The sequence below is a fragment of the Marmota flaviventris genome, chromosome 7 (genome assembly GCF_047511675.1).
Source record: "Marmota flaviventris isolate mMarFla1 chromosome 7, mMarFla1.hap1, whole genome shotgun sequence".
Classification (NCBI taxonomy): Eukaryota; Metazoa; Chordata; class Mammalia; order Rodentia; family Sciuridae; genus Marmota; species Marmota flaviventris.
Window position 1 is genome coordinate 89,316,099 of NC_092504.1, and position 27,453 is coordinate 89,343,551.

Here is a 27,453-nt window from a genome sequence, read left to right on the forward strand (position 1 = left end):
CAGAGTAGGGATGAAGAGCAGGAGAAGAAGATTAACATTTAACAGGGTTGAGAGGTGGGAGGGAAAGGGAGAGAGAAGGGAAATTGCATGGTAATGGAAGGAGACCCTCAGGGTTATACAGTAGAGGAGGTAGAGAGAGAGGAGGGGAGGGGAGGGGAGAAGTGGGGAGGGGGGATGGGGGAGGACGGGAAAGGCAGCGGAGCACAACAGACACTAGTATGGCAATTTGTAAATCAATGGATGTGTAACTGATGTGATTCTGCAATCTGGGTATGGGGTGAAGGTGGGAGTTCATAACCCACTTGAATCAAAGTGTGGAATATGATATGTCAAGAAATTTGTAATGTTTTGAACAACCCACAATAAAAAATTAAAAAAAAAAATTCAAAATTATAAAACTTCTATTAAACACATTCTATAATGACAAAATAAGAACTGACCTCTATGATTTAACTTTGGTCATTTTTTTTCATTTATTTATTCATTTAGAAAACATTTACTAAGTACCAACTAGATGTCAAAAACAGTGCAAAACACTTGGAATTTGAAATGGAACAAGACAGGCAAGAGGACGACCTGACATAACCATAAATCCATCCTTTGATGTATCCACAGAAAGTAACCATCCAGTTTATGTGCATCTATGTTTCCATACCACTGGACAGAACTTCCAGAAAGGAAAAAGCTATTACTATCCCTATGTTCCTCGGGTCCAGCAAAATGGTTTCCCCAGTGAAGAAATGCTACTATCCTGTAGCATAAATCAAGGATGTCAAATAGGTCTGAGGTCCATTCCAGCCAGTTGGAGGGACCTCCATGGAGCACTATTTTGAGGATTCTGAGATACTGCCTGTTTAGGAAAGAGTGCTGTGACCAAGGGAGCTCACAAAAAGAAGGTAGACTGCATATCAAGGTCTTTTATCTGCAACCCCTGGGTAATGTAGCCTTCCTTTTGCTTTGGGACATGGGAAGCTACTTCTCAGCATTTCTAGCCTCTCCCTGAGATGACAGATATTATTGCTCTTCTCTTTTTCTCTTGTATGTTCCTCCTCCAACAGCCATTGTGAATGGCCTGGCCAAGTTCAGAGTCAGTGGACAGTGGCTTCCTGATGTCAGATATATTAGAAGGAGAATATTAACTCTTTGGTGTTTGAGCTGAGGCCCAAGTGCCCAGCCCTCAAGCTTTCTTCCACTGACTCTGAGACACCTTTCTCCTAAGCGCCAAAACAGCAGGATCTGTTTTCCTGAATGAGAGAGCACACACTTTGCCCTTTGCTGCTGGGTTGGTGTTACACAGATGTGAACAAATGGCCCTTCACCTTCCACCTCCATGTCAACTGACCTCTTAGAATAAACAGAGAGAAGATTCTCACTGCAAGCTTCATACCAGAGAACACAAGACGAGACCAAGTGGGCATTATAGTCAAGAATGCACTGGTTGGGCTGGTTCTCCATTTGCTCTACAATTAAAAAGGTGTGTATGTTGTTACTCTTCATTTGCTTACATATCTCTTCTACAAGGAGATTGTGAATCTTTGTTTAGGATCATGTGCTTACATCTCTAGGGAAGTTTAATTAGACCAAAATGATTCAAAAGTTCAGCTGGTCATAATCCAAAATATGTGGTATAGCAAACACTACTTCCAGGAGTGTGAGAGAACACATTTCCAGTTTTCTTTGTTATTTCTGTTTTTTAAACACACACACACACACACACACACACACACACACACACGGGGGAGGGGGAGGAATGTATATTGAGGAAAGGGAAAATGCCATATCTTAAAGAAGAGAAAAAAAAAACCCTGAGACTAGAAGTATGAAAGTCAAAGGTTTTGTTTTCCAGCCAATTTCCTTCAAGAAGAGCCAATATGGAAAATTCCCAGGAGATTCTTTGTTAGCTTTATTGTGAATATATTAACATTATACTTACCCTGACTTGGTAAAACATTAGGAATCATTCCTCCCCACCAAAATGTTATTTCCCTTCTCTCATATGCTGCCTCTTTATTCAACTCCAAACAAGTTCAGAACAATCATTTATTATTTGATATCTTCAGGTATTATTTGGTCTCCATTTCTTGGCTTTCCTTTCTAAACACTTCTGTTTTCTTCACAAGTTTCTTCAGGTTTCAAACATAATTTTTTAAGTTCTTATTTTACATGGAAATGTGCATATACATTCTGTGGTAATCTAATTTTAAACCTAGCACAAAATTATGGTAATCCAATCAATGCATCCCACAAGATAAAAAACTGTAAAACTCTTAGGTCTTCACCTGGTTGGTTCTAATTTTAGACCCCTGTGACATCTGATTTTAAGATTCCAATTCTTGATTACCCTTTTCTAATAATGAATAGGTAGAGTTTCATGTGTTAAAATAGATCACAGACTGCTATTTTCATAATAATGTCAATTTCTCCCCTCCCCAATTTTACTGAAGAGTAAAATTGACCAATGGATGCCCCGTTTTTGTTACTGATTTTCTTCCTATCTTCTTTCAGAGGAAAAATGAATGAAAATAAGGAAACACTCTGATGACAACTTGATTTTGGATCAAGATGCTTCCAGCAATGTGAGAGAACACATTTCCGGTTTTCTTTGTTGCTTGTCTGTTTTTGAAGAGAGGAGAGGACAGGAGAGGACAGGAGAGGGGAGGGGAGGAAAAAGAATGCACATCAAGAAAAGGGAAAATACCATGATTTACTCCCTGGAGAGTAAAAAATTGGCTTAGGTAGGAACTTTCAAGATTGTGGACATAATATGTAAACTGTGTCCATTCACTGACTCTAAGCACAGTTTTTACAGCTAGTCATAAAAAAGAAAGTAAAGGTTCATTGTGAAACAGTTGGCACATATTTAACAAAGGTAAGACAAGCTGGCACCACAGTAATTTATACCCATTAGCATGGGGTTCAGTGGTGATCTGATGGTAGAGGGCACAGCTAATAAAGAACTTCAAAAGAAGAGAAACAAATTACAAATGTAGATTAGTGTAAGCATTTACATTTTTAACTATGGTGAAATTAAACTTTACTTGCAAAGATTAGGAAATATCATTCTTAGTTCATAGGAATAACCTAGCCATTCAATACATGAATACAGATTTTAGTGTTGCCATTAAAAAGACTGTTACCTCTATACTATGTAACTTTTAAAAGAAATTAAATCATGGCCCCTGAAAGCACTTAAGAGAGATTATCTGCCAAATCTACACTTGTAAATATATTCTGTGTAAAGATAGAATAACTTTGCCTTGTAATTCTGCTCCATGTGTCTAAAAATGAGAATTAAATGACTCCTTAATCTCTATATTTACAGCTAATATAGCTCTCTCCATCAGCTTTTTCTTGAACAACTGCTTTCTATCTCTTGGTTACTTGGTTACTTTTCTCTGTGTCTTTTCCCCACTCTCAATTTTTCTTCTTAAAGTAAGAAGTAGCGAGGTCTAACCAAACACCAGAAGCAGTTTCTCATCTTCCTACCTTGTGTTCTTTTCTTTAGTTTTGGGCAATTTCATCAAAAACATAATCAGATACTTGAATTCCTAAGAGAAGAGATTTGATCACAAATCACAGATGACAATTGGCCCTCTGACATCGTACTGGTACCAACCTATTAGAGTACAGAGGGTCTATAAATCATATGACTCACCCTGGAGGCACTCCATTTATCTGTGAAGTGAGAGATTCACAATGACATGGGCTTTCTGCTTTAAGTCACACAACATATAGAAGCTGGGAGAGCAAAATGCTGTGATTAGTACACTCGATGAGTTGTTTTTATGTATGACTTTAGTGGTGAGAAAGGTGGATAAGTCAAACTCTTTATGAGACCTCAGGGATCAAAGAGAATTCAGGCCCGTGATCCCACCTCTCAGGAGGCTAAGGCAGGAAGATCTCAAGTTCAAAGCCAGCCTGAGCAACTTAGCAAGGCCCTGTCTCAAAATTTAAAAAGTGGGGCTGGGGATGTGGCTCAATGGTTAAGTGCCCCTGGGTTCAATCCCTTATGTAAATTAATTAATTACTTAACTCAATAGAGGGGAATTGTTTGAAGAGCGGCATCAATATTATCCTTTATCAGGAGTTCTGGGAAATGTAGGTCCTGACACAATTATTTCTGTAATTGTTAAGCACATTTAAATATCAAGGGAATCTGTGAAGAAAAACCGTAGATGTGACTGGTATGATCTAGCATTTTGCTTTAGGACAGCAGATTGCACCATGGGGCACACTGAAGGTATGTCTTGACATTATTTACTAGTTCCAAAATAGTTACATACTTCAAGTCCCCCAAAGTTATGGGATAAATATACACAAATGTGAAATGCTTGATATTCAAGTCAAAGCAGAGATTTATGTTGTTGAATTAAAAGGACTATACTTCAGAACTGAAAGGAACACTATCAATTCAAAACTCATAAACCCCCATCTCCAGGCTTATCCTATGTCCTTAAGCACCTAACTATGCAAAGTGTGGTCCCCAGACCAGCAGCGTAAACATCACCTGGGAGCTTGAGAGAGATGCTGGATCCCTGACCTCCCCTCAGACCTATCAAAACGACATTTTATCAATATTTTCCAGAGATCTGTATGCACAGTAAACTTTGAATAGCATGACTTATTAGAGATCTTTCTTTCTTTATGTGTTAGCAGTCAAACTACTTTGTCCTCTTAAACCTTCTCACAGGGAAGTTAAAGATACTAATAAAAACATGGCACAACCCCCTTGTCAGGTCATCAGCAAAGCCTTCTTGTGTCTCCAGATTCACAGGATGGCCTCCTTCTTCCAGACTCCATGGAAAGAGAAAAAAGAGTTAGAAGACAGCTCTCAGCCATCAGAGGTCCTTCTGTATCTTCCCTTGTCTAGTGAGAGAGCTCCTTAGAATCAGCTTCTTTATTTCACACCTTTTCCTATCATTTAGAGTCTTAAAAAAATTTCAAAAGAGAACCAAACGCTTTCAGATTAGCAGCTGTTCATTATTGCAATTAATTTGCTGAGATAGGTTGGTTCTACAGCAGTGCTCAGGTGATTTTGAGCACAGCAGTCTGTAGGCCCACCCATGCACCCTACAACTCCCAGAAAGGTGACCTGCTTGATGGGAGCAGGGATCCACCAAAACTTCTCTCACCTGTTCAAGTGAACACAGGGTAGAATTGTGGGGATCTAACCTGAGCTGAACCACCCTTCTTTTGCAAGTTCCTCCAAACCAGCCTGTGGTTTAGTTTCCTATGGTGGCAGGCACTGGGCTGCACTTTCATGGACAGAACATTTTAAGAGAGGAGATGTGGGTTCTGAGGGAGAAAGGGCAGGTGCTTGGATACTTGGTTTTAAAGGACAGGGGATACAATTCTAGCCTATCTTCACTTAGGACAAACCAGCTATTGGTGGGCCTTCTTGGTAGTTATCCCTTCGCGGAAAGTCCTTAGATATTTGCAGGCATTTTTAAGGAATTGTTTATAAATGGACTCTAATATTTCCTTTTGCTTGTGTTTATTCTGCCCAGCATACAATGTGTAGCGGGATCTACCGAGAGTAGTGTGTTAAGATAAGTGCTATACATGATTCCTTATAGCAGTGCTTCTTTCAACTGGACCAGAAGTCGTCTGAATAGGAATCACCTGGCAAGGGATAGGGTTTCAAAGCGTGGAGTCATGCTTGGTGATATCTTAAGGTCAGCAGATTGATTGACATCTTGGCAAGTCACACCCATCTCAGGTGCTGTGTGGGATCACACAGAGCAAGAGGAAAGGCACTTTTGCATGGCATGGCCCAATGAGTGCACAACCCAGGCCAGTCCCCTAATACGCTCAAATGAGCATAGCTCACACACACAGCCCATGGATGGCTCGTGATGATGTTGGTCAAAGGGTACAAAGCTGCAGTAGGTAGGATGAGTAAGTCTGGAGATGTAATGTACAACATGAGGACTACAGTTAGTAAAGATTTTATATACTGGTAGTTTTCCAAGAGAGTAAATTTTAGGTACTCAATTTATTAACAGGGAGGAAGGAAGGAGAAGGATGGGAAGGGAAGAGGAAAAAAGAAAAGAAGAAAGGTAACTATATGAGATGGTGAGTTTGTTAGTTTGCTTGACTCTTATAATACTTCACTGTGTACGTATATCAAAACATCATATATCTTAATATGTTTGACAGTTAATAAAGTTGGAAAATAACTTGTGGCTTAAAAAGATTGAAACTATAATGACAGTGTCTCAGGATACATGCTCAGGTGAGAAAATCATGAAGAATGACAAGGAAGTGATGGTCCATTTATTTATTTTGAGGTTTTATATATATATTTGATTAATTAAATATTTTTTTACACAAATGGAACACAACTTTTCATTTCTCTCTTTGTACACGACATAGAGTTGCACCATATGGGCAGTCATACATAATGATGTCCATCTCATTCCATCTTTTCTGCCCCCATGCCCACTCCCCTCCCTCCCCTTTGCCCAATCAAATTTGCTCCCCAACCCTGTTATGGATCAGCATCCACTTATCAGAACACTGGCCTTTGGTTTTTTGGGATTGGCTTACTTCATTTAGCATGATATTCTCCAACTCCATCCATTTACCTGCAAATGCCATAATTTGAGTCTCTTTTAGTGCTAATGTAATATTCCATTGTATATATATTCACCACAGTTTGTTAATCCATTCACCTATTGAAGGGCATCTATGTTTCTTCCACAGTTTAGCTATTGTGAATTGAGCTGCTATAAACATTGAGGTGGCTGTGTCACTATAGTATGCTAATTTTAAGTCCTTTGAGTACAGATTGAGGAGTGGAATAGCTGGGTCAAATGGTGGTTCTGTTCCAAGTTTTCTAAGGAATCTCCATACTGCTTTCCAAAGTGGGTACATCATTTTGCAATCCTACCAGCAATGAATCAGTGTATCTTTCCCCCCACATCTTTGCCAGCACTTATTGTTGCTTGAATTCTTGATAATTGCCATTCTAGAGTGAGATAGAGTGGTTTTAATTTGCATTTCTCTAATTGCTAGAGACGTTGAACATTTTTTCATAAATTTGCTAATCGATTGTATATCTTCTTCTGTTAAGTGTCTGCTCATAGGAAGTGCCAGTTTAAATCTCAGGATAGCAGTTATTTCTGCAGGGATGGGGGAGGGGGTGTGACTGGAGTGAGGCACACAGGGGTGTTGCTGGGATAGATTGGTGCAGGAACTCTGGCCCACAGAATTCTATTTCTTGACCTGAGTGACAGTTATAAGGTATTAATATGGCAATTCAGTGAATATACCTTTGTTTTGTGAGGTTTTTTTATTTCCTTTTATCTGGGTATTATAGTACATTTATAAAGATTTTCTTTAACAGTCTTTTAAAAGATGTATTTTTAGGGTTGGGGATGTAGCTCAGTTGGTAGAGTGCTTGCCTCACATGCACAAGGCCCTGGGTTCAACCCCCAGCACCACCAAAAAAAAAAAAAAAAAAAAAAAGGATGTATTTTTAAAACTGTTTTTGGTTGTAAGCTCCTTCAATATTCTAATCAAAGTTCTTCCCAGGAAAAGGCACCAATATTTGAGTATTTCTTAAAGGGTCAGGGGATCCATGGACACTTCCAAATCTCCATTCTAGCTCTATCCCACTGGGAACTATGAACTCCAGATGAAGAATTCCTATTTAAAATATGCTTCACTCAGAGGAAGGGTAAGTTGGATTTCAGCAAAATTGATAGCAAATGAAATTAATAGAGAACTAGCTTGCCCTGAGCTGAAATAAACTGTGTTTTCGCATAAAGAAGAGATTCCTAAATTGGAGTCTGTTAGAGGAATTTCGAGGAGTCTGAGAACTCCCTGAAATGTGATAACATTTTTGTATGTGTGAGAGCATTTTTTCTGGGAAAAAGGTCCAAAGATTTTATTAATTATCTAAGAGGTCTACAACCCCAGGTGTTCAGGGAGAAACCGAACAAGCTGTAGTGCATCTGCTCGTTGCTGAGGTGCTGTGGTGATGGGTGCTTTTTGTGCTTTTGACTGACTGAGACAAGGATGCTGTGCTGGGGACTCAGTGATCTTTCCTGCAACATCACCCCTACCCTGTTCTCCAGTGGCAGGATGGGGTTGTGAAAACAGCAGAGGGTCCCTGAACTCCCAGACAGATCTTTGCTCTCCAGCTTATGCCTATATCTGGACAAACAGGCATGTTCCTTTCCTTTCCATCTCAGAACAGTGGCCCCAAACTTTGATGGATCTGCCACCACCTCTACTGTCATTTGCATACTGTTTTCCCCTTTAAATAAAGTTAAATTAAAAAGACAATGTATGCGTATTTCAAATCCTTTCCTTTTCTCAGTTATTTAAAGAGGAAAATGCCCACAAGGTGGGATTGTCCATTTTCAGCCCTTGTATGATACCATCAGGACACCTGCCCCAAAGACCTGCTGGTATTGAGGTGGAAGTGCCTGGGGAGGGTGCAAGGCTCTGCAGTTTATGAGTCTCTCAGGTGATTCTGGTGGGAGTGGTTCAGGAACTACTGCAAGTTTCCTTGCACAGGCCATCTGAAGGAGAGATGCGTGCACTGCACTTTGGCAAACAGATCGAGGGCCCAGCACACAGGGGCTTCGAGGTAAGGATGAGTCTCGTGTTTTATCATTGGTTCTCTTACTTTATAACTGTGTAAAGGTAGCCACGTTACCTAAAAAAAGCTCCTATTTCTTCACCCGTAAAGTGGGAGTAAGAAAACCCACCTCCTGGGATGCTAGTGAGAATGGTATGAGATCCTGATGGATAAACACGGGCTCAGACTTGGCTTTCTATGCCCTCTTCCCAGGCCTCTCTATATTCCAACTATTAATCTAGGCTCAGCATGGAATGATTGCATAATTTGAGGCGAATCATTCAACTTCTTGAAAAGTTCTTCATTTTTAATCAAACAGTGACAATCTTTGATTTTGTTTCTTACTAATCATCTAGGAAATTTAGGGTATCTGTAAATAGATGCTCAGTGAGAGCTACATGACTCTGCTGGAAGCGATGTGAACTTGGAGTATGGGTTCGTCTTGAATCCATACAGCCTCATGAACACTTATGCAGCACTTTCTTCCCTTCCACCTGACCGTGAAAGTGTGCTTCAAGATCATCCTGAATAGAGCCATTTCCTCCCTACCCTATGCACAATTTGCCCTTTTGCCACTTGTACATACAAAACTGTGGTACAACCTACAAAACAGATAGGCCAATTATCTGTACACTTCAGAATGAGAAACACAAGACACTGGAATAGGTAGCCCATTGGGATGACTAAAATTTTTCTGGAGTCATCCAGAATAAATCCCCAATTTACATATCAATGATGTTTATAGCACAAAGAACAAAGGTTTAAAATGCAACCAAAATGCTATATGTCACTCAAATTTCAGATGTATTCACTTCCTTCCTATCATGCAAAGACCAAGATGGCTTCATTCTGAGTTTAATTTGATTGTAAGTTGTCTATAATGGCAAAAGCCAGTTATTTTTGGGTGGAAACATTGATGTCTACCTATCAGGAGCCCTAGTCATATACCTATGGCTGTCTGCTTTTCATGAGGATGGAAATCATTTAGTTCTTAGGCAAAACATAACATTCTTTTTATTACTCCTTTGAAGTGAAACTTAATTCTTTGTGTATTTTTTTTTTAAATCCAGGACCTCAAAGAGGAAATCTCACATTAAGTGAAACATGAGACTGTTGACTATTGATCATGATATGTAGGTGTCCAGATGAGGGCTTATGTATCTGGAGCGGGCGCATGGGTTAGTGGGAAAACCCTGCCGAAAGATCTGTTATGGCTTTGCTGATTTCAATGGCAGAATGAACTTGTGTTGATGAAAAACAGAATTCAATAGAATTCTTTTTCTTTAAACATTACTTTTAAACATTTCTTTAAAGCTTCTATCTGTTGACCCACTTGTTGTCTTTGGTGCTTAAATTAAAATGTGCAAACATTGAGTGTTGTGATGATTCTCTTCCTGGACTACCTCCTCATTCTACTCTTCAGATGAATGTTTCCTTTCTACCAGGGAAAGACAGAAGAAACCAGTAACACATCCAGAAGGCAGTAAATGAGAGCTTCGTGAATAGGTGTGCTCAGCAGAGCTGTCTCTGCTCACCCTAATGGGAAATTTAAACTGAGCTATTTCTTAGTGTAGAATCCGAGGAACAAGAGCCTGATTCTAGTGGTACTGAAAATTCTAAAACAACTCAAGGTATAAGGAAGTAGTTGCAAGGCGAATTCAAACACGGCTCAAGTAGATAGTTAATTGGAATGCTCTGCTGTTTCTAGGAAACCTAGGCAAAACTTCAGGGGTTTCTACAATCATCTTGCTGACATATTGCTTTTTTCCTGCAGTGATTGATCTAATCCCACAGCTGGGAGCTGGTTGGTTGTGGAAACACCTTTTAACTGGGCAAAGAGGATCTGAATTAGAGAGTCACAACACTGCTACTTAAATCACCTGGGAATATTTCAGTGTATTAGGATATCTACTGATAATACTTTGTTCCTTCCTCTAGCACTTTTTGATAGAGGAGTATTCTGGGCTGGATTTGGATTCCCTCAGATGGTAAGATGCCTCAGGCTCACTCATAGCCTTTCCTCAATGTTAGGAAGGTAGCTGTGGAGCCCTGTGCAGACTGGAGTGCTCTCCTAATCCCAAATTCAGTTGATTTTAAACTGTAAGCATTAGTGTACATGTGTAAAAATAACTCAGGAGCTTGTTGAGAATGTAGATTCTAAGATGTGTTCTGACAATCTGGAGTGAGACCCCATGTCTGCTTTCTATCGAATGTCTTCTCCCCAGTAAATAGAGGGCTTTGGGTGTGCTCTCTCTCTTGCCTCTTGCCTCCCTTGCTCCTCTTGCCCTCCAGCATGGGAGCTGACCCCTGACGTCACAGAACCATTCCTGACCCCCGATAAAGGTATTTTGTGTTCGTGTGGTCTTTTCATTGCCAGCCCAATTTATGCGGAGTGACCCTGAATCTGTTGCCCATGAGGGACATGGGCTACTTCCCACTTTCCTCCTCTTCTCCTCTCTCTGCCTCTAGTTACCACATACCACAGTTCTAGTCTGTTTTTATGTGTTAATTTTTATTTTAAGATTTTGCATATAAGTGAGATCACACAGTATTTTTCTGTGTCTGGCTTATTTCACTTAGCATAATGCATTCCAGGTTCAAACATACTGTCACAAATGACAAAATGGCCTGCATTTTTAATGCAGAATAATATTCCAGATTATTTACATGTATACCCCACAATTTCTTGATGCATTCATCTGTCAATGGATATTTAGGTTGTCTCCATATCTTGGCTATTGTGAATAATCAATGAACACAGGAGTGCAGATGGATATCTTTATGAAGTAGTGATTTCCTTGAATTATATGCCCTGAACAGGGATCACTGGGTCATAGGGTAGTTTTGTTTAGGAGTCTCCATTCTGTTTTTCATGATGGCTGCACCAATCTACATTCCCACCAATGGTGTATGAGGGCTCCCTCTCTCCGCATCCTTACTAACACTTGTTATGCCTTATCCTAAAAGGTGTGAGGTGATATCTCTTTGTGGTTTTGATTTGCATTTCCCTGATGATTAGTGATGCTGAGCACCTTTTCATGTATCTTTTGGCCATTCATGTCTCTTCTTTCTAGAAAAATCTATTCAGGTCCTTCACCCATTTTATAATCAGGTTACTTGAGTTTTGTTTTGCAATTGAATTGTGAACATTAACTCCTTATCAGATATATGGCCCTCAAAAATTCCTCCCAGTTCATAGACAGCCTTTATTATTTATTTTTCTTATATGTATCTATTCAAAAAGTTCTAGGCTATTTGATGTATAGTTTCCAACAGGCAGGACTTTGCTGACTTCCTTCCCTTGATACAGTTCAAGATGTTCCTCTGTCCTTGGTATTTCCTGATAATTGGCAGCTGGGTCCAGAAAATGGATCATATTGCATTTGGCAAAATCCTGTATGGTGTTGTGTTCTCTCATAAAGAGGTATATAATGTCTGGTTTCATTTCTTTTTGATGTATGCAGCTATTGGTATTCCAATGTCTCAACCTATTAATTCATTAGAAGTTGTAAAATTGTGAAATGCTAACTCACTAGATACAGTAATTTTAAAGGATATACTTACCTAATAGTACAGTTCACAAAGACTAAAACTGCTCAGTTCTTCTATCCACCCAGTTTTCAAATTGGCCCTTCTTTTCATAATTTAATCAAATTATCATATACATACATATATATCATATGTCACATATGACATGTAATGTGTAACTATGAATTCAAAATTAAAATATATTTAATAGATTTCAAGAAATTGCAATTCTTAGCCATAATGAAGCTCAAGTTGTAAGCCTCCCAAGAAATGATCCTATTAGTCTTTGATAGCTTCTTTTCTATTTGGTATTTTAAAATGTTCCAAGCTCATGTTATACATTTCCTACTCTAAATCTAGATCATTTCCCAATAAGTCTTGGTTTCTTTTAAAGAGGATTCTATTTTGAGACTATCTGTGGGCCTTAGGAATATTTATTTTTTCTGAGTTGGTCTTTGTTTCTAGGCCTTTTCAATGAGCAGACCTAAGAAGTACACACAGCAGACATGCACATGTGATTTTTTAAAAATTACAATACTTTCTGAATTCATACTGATGTTTCTAATGCAAATCTAGAAAGACAAAATTTTAAGAACTCATGGAACAATGAATCCTAAGTTCTTCCATGTTAAAAATGGTAAACAAAGAGCCTTTGTGTCTTTTTAAACTGAAAGTCAGTTTTGCTGGATTAAAACTTTGGTGCACATTTTCTTTTCTTAAGTGTCTTCAATTTTTATGCCATTTTCTTTTTGCATAAGCATTGCTGTGGAAAGTCTGATGATAACCTAGTTGGAAAGAGTTTTGATTCATAGAACTTTCTAGCTTCATAGAAAGCTCTCTTCTGTGGTTTAATAAATTGTTGGAAAAAATATGGCAGCTACAAAATGCCTGACCAGTATTCCCCAAAACTGTCAAGGTCATCAAAAATAAGGAAAGTCTGAGACTTTGTCACAGCCAAGAGGAACCTAACATGACAACTAAATCTAATGTAAAACACTGAAAGGGAGCCTGAAAAAGAAAAAGAAAAAGAACATTAGGCCAAAATTTAAAAATGTGAATAAAGAATAGATCTTGGTTAAAAATGATGTCTGTTGGTTCATTGACTATAACAGCTGTACCATACTAGTGTAAGATAGTAAAGAGGTTCAATTATAGGGGAAATTGAGTGGGGGGGGGGGGTTATATGGAAACTCTGTATTAACTTTTCAGCTCTCCTATAAATCTAAAACTGATCTGTAAAGTCAAGTCCATTATATTTACATGCAGAGAAGTTGTTCTCTATGACCTGCTCTCTGTTCCCCACCTGTTCACTTTTATCTGAACCTTGTCTTTCCTTGACTCTAGATGTGGGTCTCTATGCAGAGGACAACTGTAGCTCTCCTGCTGCACTCACTTTAGGCCCTGTCATGGGCTCCTTATATCACCAGCAATCGGGGGTGCAAACACTGGGCACTTTCAGCCACTGCTATCAGACTGACCTATTGTCTTTCCCAGTTTTGTCTATTTTTGGAATCTCCCATTCACAAATCCAGCCCTAATGCTTCCCCCTGTTTTCTCTTACACAAGTGCCTAAAAGGTACCAGTTTTGTGGTTCACATTTCAAGGTTCTTGGGTTTATCTAGTCCGCTGATTGTTATCTCATATGTGTTGTCCATAGATTTTTGGCTTTATGATGTAGTTGCTCTAGGTTTTTTTTCTTCTGATTTAGGAACCTGAGCATACACACACACACACACACACACACACACACACACACGAGCAACTTTAGTGAGATATAACTCATATACCATATAATTCATCCCCTGTGGGAGAATTCAGGGAGATCCAAATTCATGCTGCCACCATTTTCTCAGCATTTCAGATTACCCTAAGGTAATCATCAGTATCAGACTGTTGAAATAATGGGACTTTTATTATGGGTTTAAAAGCAGAAATTCAAGGACTTCTGCCACATGTAGAATACACATAGTTCACAATATTGACAGCACTACAACAGCAACATTGATGGGATATAGAAAAATCCATCTCTCATCTCAGAAATTCCACTAATTTTGTCTTCTTTATTGCTTGAAGAGTAAAAAAGAAATGGGAGTTGCTATTGGATGGGTATAAAGTTTTAGTTATGCATAAGAGATCTACTGGGCAACATCATGCCCATAGTTCAATACTGTATTGAACACTTAAAAATTCAGTGAAAGGGTAACTCTCGTGTTCTCACTATAATAATAAATAAATAAATAAATACTAACCAAGAAATGAAAACAACCCAAGTATCCATCCACTGACGGTAGATTAAGAAAATGTGGTACATGTACCAATGAATACTATTCAGCCATAAAAAAGAGAAAATCTGATCATTTGCAATAATATGGAATGAGCCAGAGAACATTATATTAAGTGAAATAAGCCAGGTGCAGAAAGACAGGTACCATGTGATCTTACTCATGTGGAGCATCTAAGAAAGTTGATCTCATACAAGTTGAGAGCAGAATGGTGGTTACCAGCATCTGGGGAGAGTGGAAAGAGAGTAGATTAGGGAAGGTTGATCAATGGATTCCAAGTAACAGATAAGAACCAAGAAGTTCTGGTGTGCTACTGCACAGTAGGGTGACTACAGACAACAACAATAACATATTATACACTTCAAAAAACTAGAAGAAAGTATTTTGAACATTCACTATAAAGAAATGATAAATGTTTGATCAAATAGATATATCTAAACTGATTTAAAGATTACACAATGTATGCATGTATCAAAATATCAAATAGTTTCCAATGACATTCTTCTTGGAAATAGAAAAAACAGTCATAAAATTCATTTGGAAAAATAAGAGGCCCAGAATAGCCAAAGAAATCCTTGTGAGGAAAGTAATTCAGAAGGCATCAAGATACCAGAACTTAAATTATACTACAGAGGTACAGTAATAAAAACAGCATGGTATTGGGCACAAAAATGGAATTAAAAGCCAATGGAGGGCTGGGGTTGTGGCTCAGCGGTAGAGTGCTCGCCTAGCACATGTGAGGAGCTGGGTTCGATCCTCAGCACCACATAAAAATAAACAAATAAAATAAAGGTATTGTGCCCAACTATAACTAAAAAAATATTTTTTAAAAGCCAATGGAACAGAAGAGAAGACACAGAGACATACCTACATAAATATAGTTATCTCATACTAGACAAAGGCACCATTAATATACCTTGGAGAAAAGACAGCCTCTTCAACAAATGGTGCTGGGAAAACTGGAAATCCATATGTAGTAGATTGAAATTGAACCCCTATATCTCACCCTGCATTAAATTCAACTCAAAGTGGATCAAGGACCTTGGCATTATACTAGAGACCCTGTGCCTACTAGAAGAAAAAGTAGGCCCTACTCTCCATCATACAGGCTCAGTGACTGACTTCCTCAATAAGGCTCTTAAAGCACAAGAAGTAAAATCAAGAATGAATAAATGGGATGACATCAAACTAAAAAGTTTCTTCACAGCAAAGGAAACAATCAAGAACAAGAACAGAGAGCATACAGAATGGGAGAAAATCTTTGCCACCTGTACCACAGATAGAACATCAATCTCCAGAATATACAAAGAACTCAAAAAACTTAACACCAAACCCCACAAATAACCCAATCAAAAAATGGGCAAAATAATTGAACAGGCACTTCACAGAAGAGGAAATACAAATGGTCAAACAATACATGAAAAAATGTTCAGCACATCTAGCAATTAGAGAAATGCAAAGTAAAACTACACTGAGATTTCATCTCATTCCAGCCAGAATGGCAATTATCAAAAATACAAGTAACAATAAATGTTTGTGAGGATGTGAGGGGAAAGGTTCACTAATACATTGCTGGTGGGACTGCACATTGGCACAACCACTCTGGAAAGCAGTATGGAGATTCCTTGGAAAACTTGGAATGGAACCACCGTTTGACCCAGTATCCCACTCCTAGGACTTACCATCAGCATACTATAGTGGTGCAATCACAACAATGTTTATAGCAGCTCAATTCACAATAGCCAAGCTATGGAACCAAACCAGGTGCCCTTCAACGGATGAATGGATAAAAGAAAATGTGGTATATGTACACAATGGAATATTATTCAGCTATAAAGAAGAATGAAAATATGGCCCGTAAATGGATAGAACTGAAGAATATCATGCTAAGTGATATAAGCCAATCCCCCCAAATCAAAGACCGAATGTTCTCTGACATGTGGAAACTAACACACAATAAGTGGACAGAAGGGGAGACATAGAAGTTCAATGGATCAGACAAAGAGGAATGAAGGGAAGGGAGGGAGATGGGAATAGGAAAGACAGTAGAATGAATCGAACCTAACTTTCGTATGCTCATATGTGAATACATGACCAGTGTAACTCCACATCATGTTCAACCACAAGAATCCAATCAAAATTGTAATGGGTTGCACCCCATGTATGCATAATATGTCAAAATATACCCCACTGTCATGTGTATCTAAAAACAACAAATAAAATATATGTATATCAAATAGTGCCCAATAAATATGTCTAATTTTTATGTTTGTAGCACTTTTAAAATTTTAATTAAAAACTTATTAGTGAAAGAAGGATTTATATAACAGTAAATAAATAAATAACACAAGTGTAATTTTGCCAGGGCATACACACCTGTGTGGAATTCCCCCTTTATGTAACCCAAGAAACAGAGCTCCAAGTGCAGGAGGTCTCGGTGATAACCAAACTCAGATGATATTTGAACAGTCAACACACTGTGGAACCATATAGCCTATTCCCAGGGATCCATTCCTAAAAACAAAACAAAACTAGCTTTTCAAGCTCTCCCCTGAGGTTCTTTTTAGCTTTAATGATTTGGGAGTCACAAGACTGTAAAGTTATCTTGAAAAGAATTTTCTAGGCCCAACTGACAAAAAAAAAAAAAAAAAGCTATATTTTTCCTCAGGCCTCATGAACTTAAGATTCTGCTACTAACTCTGATAGACACTTCTAGTGGGCCCTGGCCATGCAAGTCTCCAAAGGGTCAACTAAGCACAATTTAACTTGTTAGAATCCATTGGACTCCAAGGACTTCTTCCCAAAAAATGCAGTAAGTCTCAATAGAAGGGTGTGCACTTCCCCTCTTCTGTAGATCCGTACTCATTCTTTAAGGGCTCAAAAGCAGCCAAAAAGAAGGAAAAGGAACCCTCACATAATCCAGAGCCTGCAGAGTCAATCCTAAATAAATGGCACAAGTCCTCTTAATTTATTTTAAAGTGAGGACTGGACCTCGAAGGGCTCAGATAGCATTGTTTTCTCCCCAGAATGTCCTAAGGATGGGAGGCCACCCTCAGAATGCCACCCTAACACAAACCGATTCCCATACACACCTCTAGTCATGGTTTGTTTTCTTAAACAGCAAAAGTTTATTTATTTCACTGCTCCATCAAAATTATTTATCTCATTTATCATACAGTTCCTGTTTAGTGTGTTTTGCCAGAACTAACATGCATGGAAATTATGTTAATGGGCCTTGGACTGGTTTTAATGTACTTCATATAATCAAGAAACTAAACAAACAGAAAGGGCTCTGAAAGCTGCTCATTCTACCAGGAAGAACCACTTGTTCTCATAAGACACGTTTTTGGAGGAGGAAAAACTGCCAAGGATTAAACCACCAGCAATGCCCTCAGAAAAGACCTGTTTATTCAAAGAAAATTGACTGGGGGACTCGTCATTGTATCCCACTCCATCAAGTACTGTAGGTTTCCATTAACCAGTGGTGGTTTCGTGGAGAGAGAGACTGGAAAGTGATTTGGAAAAGACTCCTAACAGGAAACCTAACTAAGAGAAAAATCATTTCAATTTTTGAGAAGCTAGCTTGGTGAAAACCATTCATTGCTTAAGGAAATCAGAGTGAGTGTGTATACACAGGGATGTCACTATAATGCTGGCCTGGTGGTCCACTTCCAGGACACACTGACGCAAGGAAAAGCCGTATTATAAAGAGGTCTTTCTGCTACTTCTGAGAAATGAGCATCCTGGGGTTTAGTACAAGATGGACCCACATTATCATAAATTTTCCTCCATAAATAGGTCTTATAGAAAAACTCCATTAAACTTGCTCAGGAACTGGCATTTGGGGAGAACCTTTTAATAGGTTTAAATGTTGCTTTGAATATTTATACTTACATCCTGATTTTTATAAACAACTGCAGGAAAAAAAAATTTTGAGAGACAGGAATTGGGCAAATCTCTGGGATGCAATTGCCACCAGAGGTGGGAGGGGGGCGGGAGACAGAAGGAAAGGCCACTTTGTCAGTAGTGTCAAAAGAATGCTAAAACCAGACAGGATCTATATACCTGAAATAAAAATAAAAATATTCATCTGCTATGTTTTGGCTATTTTAATGATAGTATCAGATAGATTATTTAAACAATCAAGGCTATGAATTGGACATAGTGGTTAAAGTGTTTTTGAAAGGACTGCAATATATAAAATATGTAGCTTCCTTCTTATCTTAGATTCTACACAGGACATTGATATCATTTCTGTGCTAGTGACAGGAGGACCTCTGTGGGTTTTAGAGGTTTTGTTTGTTTTTGTTTTTTGGTACTAGGGATTGAATCTAGGGGTGCTCTACCACTGAGCCACATCCCCAGTCCTTTTTATTTTTTATTGGGACAGGGTCTAGCTGAGTTGCTTAGGGCCTCACTAAATTGCTAAGGCTGAATTTGACCTTGCAATCCTCCTGCCTCAGCCTCCTGAGTTGCTGCGATTCAAGATGGCACACTACGTCCGGCTGACCTTTGTGGGTTTCAGAAGAGAAATAGAGCTAGCTTCCAAGTTTTTGCTTATCTCTCCTTGAGAACAAGAAGTATTTTGCTTCTTTAAGAATAGAAAGGCGAAAACCCATCTGGACACCACCACACTCAGAAGAACAAGCCGTGAACATGACAGGCAATAGAGTAGGTTGCAGAAACAGGGCCCTGGAGATTTAAAGTGGCAGAGATTCTGCACAATGTATGTGTGGTGGGGGGGCGGGGCTCATTCACGGGTAATTTCTGTGAAGCACCCTCCAACACAATACCCCCTTCTGCATGGTCCAACAACAGCTTAAACTCCATATTTGAAACTTTTGTTCTTTAATTCAAACTAATCAAGGTTTTGTCTATAGAAATGAAAATATATACCCTGAAAAAAGAGACACATTAAAATTGTCATTTATTTTGCACTTATATATAACTCAATATATAAGTCAAATTCTTTCCTTGCTGTTGGTTGTAATGAGGACCTGCTGGAGGGGGAGGTGGAACAGTAGAGGTGGAGGTGAAGGTGGCCATGGTGAGACAGACAGAGGAGAACAAAGGTGACAGGACCTCTGTGGTTAAAGAGGAAGATAAATCCTGAAGGGGTGAGGTGATAGAAATAAAAGACGTAAAAACAAATATGAAAGCAAAGTCCCAACCACACATTTTCCCCCTTAAGCATTTCACTTCCTATAGGAAGAATAAGGTAATAATCCTTCTCCACTCCAAACTACTCAACCTTATGCCTGATATCAGGTATAAGTGTGCCACATGTTACCAAGGACACTAACCAAGTCTTGAATGTCCAGCAGAGTCTGACCAAAAAAACAAGAATCCTGCAGAATCTTTGAGGAGGCTAAGTTTGTTTAGGCAGAGAAAACTTAGCAGAGGTGTGGAAATTAACACAGAGTTTATAAAGGGCAGAAAGGCAGATAGAGATGTAATGTACAATTACAAGCGCTGCCTTGATGACAGATATAGGGACAATGGACATAAATTCAGATTAGTGTAAAATTTTGCAATATTCAGGATCACCCAAAAGGAACTGTTTCACAAAATAGTAAGGCTCTTTCACTAGATGTATTCAAATATTGGCTGAGTACTTGTTAAAGTTATTATTAAAAAAATTATATTAGACCATTCAAGTGCAAGTGACAAAATGCTAATTTAAATGGTTTAAGCATAAAGGAAATAAATTAGTGGGTCTGTAAATGCAAAGCTTATCATGAGGAATCTCCCCGTTGCTCAGTTCTTCTGCCCTTGTGTTGGCTTCATACTGCGGATTGTCATCTGTGACATGGTGGCAGAGGTGCCAACCTGATCTCTAGTCTAACAAACACTACACAGGTAACTCTTTCCTGATAGCACCAGACACTGCAGGAATTCACTGTAGCTTGGATCAAGTGCCTCACCTGAACTTAACACTGTGGCTGTGGGAAAGCTGCAGTCCCATTAGTCAGAAACCATGAACTCACCTCTGCACAAATCTTAGTGGCCGTGGCAAGAAGCTCTCTCTTTTACTGCATTTGGATCATGTGCACAGCCCTCAAGCAGAAAAGGAGAAGTGGGCATGGGGTCAACAGTTGTGCCTTTTTTAAGCAGGCAGATGGAGAGTTGGCAAGGAAAAATCAAAATGCTATTATCAGAAGAAGTGGGGAGAGATTCAAAGCAAACAAAAATAGCAGCTTTTGTAATAAGAATTCTTCATAAGACAGGAGGCAGCCTACAAAACTTTTACAGCCTCTTCCAGTTAATATTATATTTATTTCTAAGTCATACTTATTAAGTCAAGAACTAGCACTCATTCTATAATTTAAAGCCAAACTCCTGACCTTTTAGATACTTAATCCCTTAGAAATTCAGTAAAATCAGCACAGAAAGTGAATTATTCAAGTTGTAGCCTGTTACTCATTCCCTTTGTAGGATGTATGCAGACAGAAACTAGTGGTGCACTGGTAAATAGCCCTCTGAAAAATAAAGCCCTGGTTTATAGCATTTGTTGATTTCCTAGGTGTAAATACTCCTATCATGGCCAATTTCAAGTTATCAACATGAGGTCACTAAAGTTGGAGCTGAGAAGAGATGCAACGTGCACCTTTTTCTGCCCTGGGTTGGTGCTATCCAGCTCTAGTCACACCGCCTATCATGTACCAAACCTGTGAAAAACAAATCTCAGATGATGAGTCAAATTTTTTCTATTTAATTTAAGGATGTAGTAAAAGAATGTGGATCTAAGCTGGCTATGGTGTTCCACGCCTGTAATCCCAGCAGCTCAGGAGGCTGAAGTATGAGGATCGCAAGTTCAAAGCCAGCCTCAGCAAAACTGAGGTGCTAAGCAACTCAGTGAGACCCTGTCTCTAAAAAAATAAAAATAAAAAAATACAAAATAGGGCTAGGGATGTGGCTCAGTGGTCAAGTGTCTCCAAATTCAATCCTGGTACCAAAATATACAATATATAATATATATGATGAGGATATAGCTTATTTGGTAGAGTGCTTGCCTCACATGCATAAGACCCTGGGTTCAATCCCCAGCACCAAAAAAAAAAAAAAAGGAATATGGATTTAGGCTGGGGTTGTAGCTTAGTGGTAAAGTGCCTGCTTAGCATGTGTGAGGCAATAGGTTTGATTCTCAGCACTGCATATGAATAATTTTTTTAAAAAAAGGTCCATTGATAACTAACTAAATAAATAATAGAATACGAATTTACAGTTTTGTACAAAATATGTAAATTAAGTATATCAATTTCTCTACAGTGGATGCTATTAAATATGTCAGTGGATTTTTTTTTCATGATACGGAATTCCTAGTGAGGTCTTTATAAAATACTTCTTATTTTTATGAGATGGATTTGGATAGTCTTGAAAGAAAATGGAGGCATTGCTAGTTGGTAGCTAATTATGATATCCTCAGTCTTGTTTGAAAAGCCTAATATAAGACCTTTCTTCTCCTAACCAAAACTACTATAAATTTTGGTTAAAAAAAAAAAGAGCCAAATCTTAACAGAGAATATAACATATAAGTCATTATAGTTTATCGATGGATGGTGATACATATAAAACACACCCCACAAAAACAAACACAACTGTGTATCAACATTGTGTAGGCAGGCATTTAACAAGAAGAGAAGAAGGTACAGGGAAGTGATTCAGAAACTCAACCTACTCAATCTTTATAGTGTGAGAATACATTAAAGTTGTCTTAGAAAAGTTCCTATGTTTTTCCTCCCAAAATGCATCAGTTTGAACTTCAAGCATCCTATACCCCAGACAGACAGTGGCAATTATTTAAAAGGAATTGTCTTGAGAACTCATAAACAGCAACATATACCTACACACATTTTGCAGCCTTCAAGCCTGATTCATGAACCAGGTGTGTATGCCCAAGATGGTTTGAATACATGTGGTGTGATGAGGGGAAAATGTAAAAAGGAATTGCTTATAATTCAGCCTTTTCAAATAGTGTAAAATCGAATGCAGCTAAATACACATTTCCTAGTTTGTTTGTGGTGTCCTGTTTGAATTTTAAGAAATTTTTGTCCTCGCCATCAGCAGCCTCAACTATTCAATTATTTTTAACTGTAAAAAAGAAAATCTCAGCCCAGCACTTGGAAACAGCAACAGTGGACCCTTATGTAACCTTGACTCCGTCCCAGGCACTGCCTTATTGACTAGGGGGCCATTGGTGCATTCATTCAACAAACACTGTTGCACCAGACTGCGGTCTATGGCCCCAGTAAACGAGTCCTAAGAAGTGATCCAAACAAGTAGGTCTTGAGCCAGGAGTCAGCCTTCAAGCCAAAACCAAGATGTCACACAGAATGACAGAGCAAGACAGGCATGAGGCCTGCCATGAAGGCCAGAAACAGGCCCTTTCACTACCCTCCAAAGTTGCTGCTTTGCTTGTGCCATTTATGCCATAGACAGAACAAATATACAGCCTCTCTTTAAAGTTTAGAAATCTGAATTTTAGAATGGGTGCATTTTAAAACATGCTGTGGGGAAGGGGTGTTTAAGGAAACCATAAACCCCAGAAACAATAAAAGTTTGATCTTACTGAATTTGTCTCAAATTTAAAAATTCATGTAGAAAAAAAAACACAAATAAAATCAAAAGACAAACAACGAACTTTAACAAATTTTTGCAATATATATTGCTTCATACCAAAAAATCTTATAGCCAGGCATGGTGGGTGGTACACACCTGTAATCCCAGCAGCTCAGGGGACTGAAGCAGGACAATCTTGAGTTCAAAGCCAGCCTCAGCAATTTAGCAAGGCCCTGGGCAACAAAGCAAGACCCGATCTCTAAATAAAATATAAAAAAGGATTGGGGATGGTGTTATGGCTCACTGGTCAAGCACTCCTAGATTCAATCCCCTCTACCAAAAACAAATACAAAAAAAAAAAAAAAAGGAGAGAGAGAGAGAAAGGAGTCTTATAAATCAGGAAAGAGAGAGAAAAGAAAAAGGTAGAAGTAAGGAATAAAAGAAAAATGGACAAAAGACAAAAAGCTTTTCATGCTTTTATTTACATCACTCACAACAAAAAGTTTCTCATACTTTATATATGTCACTTAAAAATATAAGCATCACTCATGATTCTTAAAATTCAAATTCATAGTGCAACAATGAATTATGCTTTTTTTAGCCTACACATCTAAATTGAAGTAAGTATTGTTGATGGGTGTGTAAGAGATCAATGATGCAACTTCTCTTAAAGACAATTTGGCAAAACATCAAAATTTAAAATACATCTGTCCTTTGACTTTGCCATTTTATCAGAATCTGGAATCCAAAAATAAAAATGAAATCAGAGTTTTGACTAATGATCAAGCAAGCCACCTAAAATGAACACTATTGTTCCCAGATGATTAATGCTATAATTTATGGGAAAATGTGAGCTTTCTTGCACTGGCCTGATGGATAACAGGTCAACTTGGCAGAACATTTATGAGCAGAGCTAATAACAAATTCTGAGCCTACTTTGATCTGTGACTTGCTTGAATTGGTTTTGGTTTTGCCTTTGCCCTTTGCCAGACTGATCATCCTGGAGAAGCCAAGGCTGTTCACTATCCAGCACATTACAATCCAGGTTAGCAAACGGTGAGCAGCACTGGGCCAGGGACCAGGGAGGAGAGAGGAAATGTGAGGCAGAGTAGCAGGAGGCAAAAGCTACGTGGATGCCCAAGTGGGATAGCTTTGCAGAGGAGTAACCCCTGAGATGGGCTTTGAACAACAGGAGTCAGAAATGGTCGGGAAAATTTGAAACTTAAAGAAAAATCCAGAAGATATCAGAACAGGAGCAGTACAATTCTTGGTACTTATCTATAGCCATCAATAGAACAAGGAAATCAGATCCTCTGGGCTTCACGGTGTCCTATATTGGCATGTCTAATTTTATACATTCATAAGTCTCCTTGAAAAGTGTGGTGTATGGGCCTATAGGCATCGTGACTCTAAAGCTTTCTTTAAATTTATTCCTTTATTTCTTCAGCTGGTTTGGTATGCTAGAAACAGTCTTCTAATATACTTTAAATAAATATTCCGTATAGCAAATAAATGTTTCTGGAAGTCCGTGGTGTACTACCGAATGTCATTCTGTGAGTCAACAAAGGGACACATCTGACTGTGAGAGAGGCCACTCTTCAGGGATATTCACTTCAAACTGAGCACCATGAAAGCTGTCATTTGTTCGTGTTTATACTACATATGACAACTTAGACCAAACATGAAGTGTGAAATTGGGGATACCAGATGGCATCTTAAAACCATGCTGAAGCATAAATTAATTTACTACAGAGAATGAGAAATTAACCTCATTGGAGCAGCTATTGAGCACAGCCTGTGTGATGCCACACTAACGGATGTGGAATTCACACCAAATCAAATAATGTACATAAGCAAGTATACTCCTAAGGCAAACACCTATGTATTCCCAAACCCTGACAACCTGATATTAAATATCATTTCAAAATAGTTTTGGCTCAGTTTTGACTTCCAACCTTTGAGGAAGGTTGTTGGATCCCACTTGAAAGGATGACTGTCCTCTACGGGGGAAGACCACAATACCACAAGAAACAAGGAAAAAAAATACAACCATCAATTATCCTCAACATTTACTAAAGATGGGAGAGGTTTCATAACAGTGTGGCAGCTGGTTGGAGTCATGGTGTGGTTTCTCCTTTATCTGTTTATTTGCTGAAGGTACATGTATTCATATTTCCCACCAGCATAGCTTCCTGGGAGACCAAGAGAGATTTTTAACTAGGATTATAATTTAGTTAGTATAGACTTAATTTGTTAGTATAGACTTCTCTTCATGGAAAACTAAATGACGACTTATCTTCTGCTTGTCACAAAAAGGGATCAAGGAATTGTTGTTGCCTTAGTCTCCTGGTAAAACTACCAATAGTTTGGGGGACTTGTGACCCCTAACTCATAATGAGACCATCTCTTCTGCAGCCAGTGAGGCTGGGGCCAGGTGAGCAGAAAGGACAAGGTAAAGCTTGCCCTGTAGCTCTTAAACAGAACAACCCAAATGATTATATGTTTGGGAAAACAGTTCTCACAACAAAAGAAGTAAAGGAATTTAGACATATTGTGCCATAAAAAGAGAAGGCTGATCACAGAGATGGGGCTGTATTCCGAAGGGATTGGAATAGTTATTGACAGGCAGACATCAAGGATTTCTCAGCCATACACCTGCAAGTGAAGCAATCTTGACCTTAATTGGAGATGTTTCTTGTGAGCTGCAGTGCTCGGATTCCTTCCTAGTACATTGCAGTATGGAGAGGCAGGGTCACCAAGAAGTTTGGGCACAAGGCTGCTGGAGCCACATGGTAGCACTGTGGTTCTCTGAGCCTCAATTTCTTTGCCTGTACAATAACTAGTGATTACCTCATCACGTTTTAGCAGGAATTAAATTTGTCACTCTATGTAAAAAGCTGTTTTGTTAGTTTTACGTTAATTATAAGCACTTACTGTACTATTTCCATTAAGAATAAAATGTTTGGGCCAGGGTGGGGGTGCATGCCTGTAATCCCAGCTGCTTGGGGGGCTGAGGCAGCAGGATTACAAGTTTGAGGCTAACTTCAGCAACTTAATGGGAGTCTGTCTCAAAATAAAAAGGGCACTCCTGGGTTCAATCCCCAGTAGGAAATAAATAAATCAGTGATTCATTTAAAGTGCATGAAATTGAAGTGAGATGTTAAATAGGATACATCTTGTGACTCTAGGGGACTGAGGATTTTATTTTTCTGTGTTGTTTTGGCTTATCTTTGTGTGTGGTTGTTTAAGACAGTGTTTCCTGGGTTGGCATGAACATAGTCTTCTAGGGGTGAGGTGGATGCTCCATTGAGTTCTTCACAGTCAGCTCATTTGACGTTAACAACGTGACCACACCAGCTCTGGGTAGAGAAATTTTTCCTAAATGCAACTTAGGCGAAAAACCTCCTTGTCAAGGTCAATGTTGTTTCACTTGCATGCATGTGGCCTACAGATCCTCGAGGTCTATCAGTTATAAAACATATGGAGGTAGGAGTGGGGGCGGTGTGTGTCTCTGGATCCAAACCTTACAAAGGATGTGAGCAGGATCTGTGTGTCTCTGCAGTGCATGTCAGTCAATAAAATTAGATCCTTACATCTCCTTCTCCTTCAAGGCATTTAATGAGTTACATATTCATTGTTTTAAGAAGCACACTTGAGCAACAACACAGCTTGTGGGCAGAAAAAAGAACTACTCAGGCTGGGCTCTGGTGCCATAAAAACTTGGTGATAGGAAGTAACCTCAAACACTGGGGAAGCCTTCTGAACGAAGTGGGAGTCGGCCTGCTGAAAGACTGCAGGGTCCCATCTGAGAGGAGCTGGGTGGTGGTAGACACATGTGGCTCAGTGGGTGTTTAAATCCTGGGATCCTTGACATCTGCAGATTCAGCTTTTTACAGTAGACCGTTGGGGAGGAATCACAATGGTCTGTGCCATGTCATCATATACAGTTCTCCTGCAAGCCTGGCGTTCCTGAGAGACCACATAGCTAGTGAGGGAACATAGCAGCCCACCCTAGGGCAGTCCAATTCATCTTCAAAATTGGGACAACTTATTTATTGCATATATTAGAACAACTTTAGTGATTAGAAGGGTGGGTGCTATTGATCATTTCAAGGAAGATAACAAGCATACACTGAGTCTATCTTGGGCAAATGGCAACATATGATCTTCCTACCCAATGTCCAGCTTTAAGAACCTCTATTAGCATAAAGGATTAATCTCTGATTAATTATTTTTAAATTTTTATTTTAAACTACCAACAATGTGAAAAATTAATTTTTAATTGTTTGGTTAACTTGTGTGAAGAGCACAGACAAAAATGATAATTTCAGGACAGCCAGGAGACTATAAAAACATTTCCATTTTGCAGATTCATCCAAATCTTGCCCTACAACCTTTGTGACACTCCCAAAAGTTAATGGGAATCATCCCATGGAGAATAAATCTGAAGTTTGTCTATTTTCACCCCATTTCCTTCATTTTGTGCCAGGGCAC

At 38.9% G+C, this 27,453-nt stretch overlaps 1 protein-coding gene and 1 non-coding gene across 2 annotated transcripts in view; one reads left to right on the forward strand and one right to left on the reverse strand.

Annotated features, from left to right (window-relative positions):
* Rpl34 (ribosomal protein L34) overlaps positions 1-27,453 on the reverse strand; it is a 535,705-nt gene that overhangs the window by 269,157 nt on the left and 239,095 nt on the right. The gene's annotated exons all lie outside the window — the stretch shown is intronic.
* Trnav-cac (transfer RNA valine (anticodon CAC)) lies at positions 7,376-7,448 on the forward strand. The gene has a single exon. It is a non-coding gene; the product is annotated as a tRNA-Val (tRNA).